Genomic DNA, 5,413 nt, shown 5'->3' on the forward strand with positions numbered 1-5,413 from the left:
TGGGCAGGGTGGAAATAAGTCCTGCAGAGTTACAGAGGACCTGGAGAATGTTTTAGGATAGTAATAACATTATATAAGATAATCATATTACAAAGATAATATAAGATAATAACATTAAAGACAAAATGAAATTGCAATACTTTTTCAAAACTTGATGATTTTACATTTTGTATACAAATTCATTTCAATTTCAATTTACAATGTTCAAAATTGTCGGAAGACAATCTTTGTATGTTGCGTTTTGACCACGAGTCCACCAGGACAAAGCCTCAACCTGTTATCTTTGAGATTAGCATCTTTGCTAAGTGCGCATGCAGAGGCCAACTGATGTAAAAATATAATTTATGAAGTCAAAGTAACACAACAGGAAGCATTTCTATGGAGACTGCATGTATCAGAAGTTAATTTGTGCACACAGACTCGTCACTCTTCCCCTAAATTTACTGATGAATTTAGTTACAGTGCCCTGAAATTGCTTCATTTGTGTGTACAAATTTAAATTGTTCCTCTGAATGCCTCATATTGTTGTAGAAATATGAACTGACTATAAACTTGTGGTTTAATCTGGTGAATTACTCGCCAGGTTTCCATTCAAATTTGGCACAAATTTTAACCAAATTTTCAGATTTTGACTTTGACTTAACATGGTTTGTATTGTCTTCACAACTTCTAACTTTACATCAGCCTGACTTTTTTCACCCTAAAAGTTGTTAAGAAGAATTCATGCATTTAGTGAGATGATTTTTCTGACGCTCTTCCCGACAAATTATGTGAACCCTTTGGTGACAGTCCATTTTCAGAAACAGGTAACCGTCATGCTACATCTCACACATCAGGGCTCCTGTTGACTAAAACAGAGGTGTTAACCTGCTCTTAACGCTCCTGATGCTGGACAAGCCACAGCCTTTAGCTTCAGTTTTTTTCTGCTACAAAAACTTGACGCTAATTTGAAGAAAGAAATTGAATTTGTGGACGTTCGAGGAAAACTAATTTGTGCAAACAAATGATGAAAAATGTAACCCTTGATACTGTCAGTCTCTGTAGAAACATTTTGTGCTTGTAAAGTTTACTTTTAGTTAATCACTTTCCAAGTGTAACAAAAATACACTGCTGATACAGCTGGAAAACTCATCCTCACAGAGCTGAAAACAGGCTGTTTTTCTGACTTTTTATAGATACGTGGTTCTCACAGGACAGCCACGCTACAAACATACGATGATCTTATAGACTATGATGCATTGCTGTAGATTAAACGACCCAACAATATACAAACCTGAGCCAAACCTTAAACATCTACAGCAGGAAAATGCAACATACAAAATAATGCAGCAGCAACATTAATCCGACTAGAATGACCGCCCTACAGTTGTATGCCTCTGCAAGCAAGTCAAGTTACAGTTTACATCCATGTCTGTCCAGACTCATATGTAGCTATGATAGCAGACAGTGCTTTAAATATAGATGGAAGCTACATATTCTGAAACATCAACGCTTCACAGACACGACAGCACAGAAGACCGATAGGTGGACGCCCAAGATTGGCGTCACCAATTTAGTATCTGACCAAATGAGGAAATTCCCTCAAGACCTTCTTGAGATATCGTGTTCATGAGAATGAGATGGGCACAAGGTCGCAGTGACCTCTGACCGCCAAATTCTAATCAGATCATCCTTGAGTCCAAGTGGACGTTTGTGCCAACTTCGATATGTCCCTAAAAACGTTCTTAACATATTGCGTTTATTGCAAGATATCGCAAGGTCACAGTGACCTTGACTTTTGACCACTAAAATCTAATCAGTTCATTTTATTTATTTAATTGCATAACAGATTGCTTCATATGCAAAGTAGATGCAATACAGGTTACTAGCCATGGCAAATGTGCAACTCCTGTCCCTGGTTACTAAGCACGGAGTAATTCAATACAAAAATGCATTTTTAATTCTACATTTTTGAGTCCAAGTGGACGTTTGTGCCAAATTTGAAGAAACTCCATTGAGGCTTTTTTGAGATATTGTGTTTCTGAGAATTGGGGGAAATGGAGGGAAACAGACAACCCAAAAACATAATGCCTCTGGCCACGTCTATTGCTGGCATGGAGGAATTAAAACATCAGATAGAACAGGAAAACACTGACAGGGAACATTTTACTGTAAATATTTTTACTTTCTGCTGATAATACTTACATACTTTTACTTATGTGCAGTTTTGAATGCAGGACAGTGGAGTGTTCACACAGTGTGGTGTTAGTAATTCTGGTCATGGATCGGAATACTTGATTATACAGTGATGGCGAGCTGAGCAGACACATTATTTAGCCAACATGCTGACAAACAGATGAACTTCTGATTACAATAAAGTCAGAACCAGACAAATCATTACGCGTGTGTGTTAAGATCTGAAGTTTAGAGAAACATCCAGCTGTTCACAACTGTTCACTGAGGAACGCCAACATGGCTGCCAGACCACATGAAAACCATCAACCTCCATCCAGCTCGAGTCTGGCAGCTCTGTCCTCTTAAAAATGTCGATGTTCACCACATTTATTTTATATTATTGCATTTAAGGTAGTTTTAGAACAGAGAGGACGTTTTTATGGAGCTTTAAATAAGAAAGCAGCTTTTTGAAAGTGAAAAATAAATAAATTCACAATTATCTACTCAGTAAATCTCTGAGAGACTTTCCTCTAATGAGACTAAATTAGTGAAATGCACGAGTGGAGCTGACGTCCTCTCATTAGTCGTCTCTGCAACGTTATCTGCTCATTCAGCCCTGCGGGAGAAGAAAGCCAAAGCTTCGCTGATTGAAAATACTTGTGGTTTCCCAGAGTTCACAGCGATCCACCTGGTAATGTTCGTCTCCACAGAAAACAAGCAAAATAAATTATGGCCTGCCGTTAATGCAGCGAGGGACTGCTCTCAGATACAGTAACAGTAGAGAGGAATGACTTCACCCGTCAGGTCTCTGCTGCCAGAAACACCAGCAGGGTCTGAACATATTTGTAGCCGTTTATAAAAACGTTGCTGCTCGATATCAGACTTCTTCTTCGTCCCTGAGGTATAGTTTGATTCCCTGTTTTTATTTTGCTTCCAAGGAGAAGATGATTTAAGGTTCAAAGAGCTGCACAGTCTTAGCAACTACAAGAAACACATCAACGGTATTTAACCACCGGCTCTCTGAGCACACGCCAGATGTTTTAATGAGAGGAGGGATGTCACAAGAGCTGATACTTCGGTACAAAGTCGATTCCAAAATTCTGAAAATGTGACAGTACTCGTTTTTCTCCAGTACTGTAGGTACTGTGGATGCAATTGTGCCAGACCTAACTTGGCAGTGTGTACACCTACAAGTGTCCTAGTCTGCTGTTAAATGCCAGAGGAAGAAGAAGGCTACTAGAACAGAAGAACAACAAACCCGTGGAAGACGGCGTCAGGTGCAGCTGCAGCGACAGCTTCGCCTCAACTTGTCGATAAGAAAAGAGGCCAGCGTATTTTGTTCGTTCTTTGCAGTGGCTACAACACGTTTTAGCCACCTAAGACGTATTTGTACTGCTTTGGCCCCCGTGTTTTGCTTCTGCGCCCGTAGATTTGGTTTATCAAAGATGACAGCAAAGCAACACAAACATAAACAAGCACAGCAGTAATGTCAGATAGGTCAGAACATTACAGTTACGGCTTATATGACATCAGAAATAACAAGTTTGCGGATTTCATGTCTCACAATTCAAAATAATTGCCAGCTGTGTTTCCAGAAGTCACTGCTGTAAGTGAACATCGCGATAACTCAGTCTATCAAAGAGTACTTTCACTGCTCAGGCCTCAAAATGCAAAAGAAACAAACTAAGAAGGAAAACAATAATTCTTTAACTTAACACTTAAGTTGTGAGGCCTGAACTTCAGTAACTGTCTGATCTGTTCTTACTGTCTGTTCGCAGCTGAACTGGGCTGAAACACCAGCTTCTTATTCTGATCTGTTAATGTGATAAGATGAGAATTCTGTCAAACTCAGCACGAAGCTCTGTTTGATTTGTTTAGTCTGGATTCAGTGAGTCTGAACCCTCTGAACCTGCTAATCATCACGGAGAAGGAATTTGGTCTGTGAGATGCTTTTATGGGTTTAAAAGATTTTTATTTTTCCTCTCTCTTGTTTATGACTTGACGGCATTCTGACTTTGTTTGATGTTGCTGATGTGCAGCGTTTGTTTGCCCTCTTGGTCAAATCTACCATGAAAATGACAAAAATGACGTGTTAAAGGGACAACTTTAGTACAAACTGTGAGACATTGATGAAAAATAGCTAACTAAAGCGGCAGCATTTAAAGTCAGGCTGACCCCAATCTGCAGGAAATTCCTCATTATGAATTTCCTCAACAGATTACTTTGGCAGAAACATCCTGGAGAAAGTTGATTTTGTAATTACCTCTAGTCACAACTTGAACTAAACAGCACCTCAGAGAACCGCAAACTAACCTCCTCTCTTTGTGCCAGCCGACCACCAACATCAGCTGCAGTTAGAAATAAAATCCAACTGTAAGCTCTTACAAACTGACCACAGAGACCATAACTGGAGGAGGTTAACCCCTCTCAGGCAGGATCAAAGCACGTAAAGTAACATCCAAGTGGCTGCAATGACACGTTCGTTAAACACAGGAGGCTCATTTCATGTGTTGAACGTACGCTTTGTGATACAGTGAAAGTCTGCTGCGGTGATGAATTTGCAAAGTAACAACTGCAAAAAGCTCCAGAGGAGGAAAGAGAAACTAAACGGCTGTCAGACGTTTGTGACTCCCGGCCTCACAGCTGTGACTGTTGGTGTTACTGATGAGGTGATGAAGTGATGATGTCATGGTGTGATGAAGTGATGATGTGATACCTGGCACAGGTTCAGCGTCTGGATCTTCAGCCCTTCAGCAGGAGGACAGGAGGCCCAGAAAGTCTGATGATCCTGAGGGAGACGATACAGACGTTATTAACCACACAGAGCTCAACCAACATTAATAAGAACTGTAACACTACTGAAGCTATTACTGTCCGAGGAAAAGATACTAGCACTACTACTGTAACTATTTATACTACTGCTTCTGAGCTATTATCACAGCTACTGCTTTTACTTCTGTTGTACAAGCACTACTATAACAACTCTCAATACTGCTGTTACTACTACTACTAGTTCTGCTATCGCTGATGACTACTGCCATTACTCTACTCCTGTAATTAATAATACTAGTCCATACCCATTGGTAGCTTTGTCACCTTCTACCTATGCCAGTCCTCAATGCCTATGTGCAGTTTCACATAGATTGACCACATCAATGAGTAGAAAAACGTGGGACAGACAGAATGACACACTGACAGTCTCCGTGATTATGTACAGCATACCATACCATGACTTAGTCATACCAAACATTAGAAAACA

At 40.0% G+C, this 5,413-nt stretch overlaps 1 protein-coding gene across 2 annotated transcripts in view; it reads right to left on the reverse strand.

Moving 5' to 3' along the window:
- The window catches only part of LOC126391486 (collagen alpha-6(VI) chain-like), an 80,301-nt gene that overhangs the window by 64,940 nt on the left and 9,948 nt on the right, over positions 1-5,413 (reverse strand). For both annotated transcript variants that reach the window (XM_050046303.1, XM_050046304.1), the window contains exon 2: positions 4,871-4,942. The gene's annotated coding sequence lies outside the window, so the exon portion shown is untranslated. The remainder of the gene's footprint in view (positions 1-4,870; positions 4,943-5,413) is intronic.

This window comes from Epinephelus moara, chromosome 6 (genome assembly GCF_006386435.1).
Source record: "Epinephelus moara isolate mb chromosome 6, YSFRI_EMoa_1.0, whole genome shotgun sequence".
NCBI lineage: Eukaryota > Metazoa > Chordata > Actinopteri > Perciformes > Serranidae > Epinephelus > Epinephelus moara.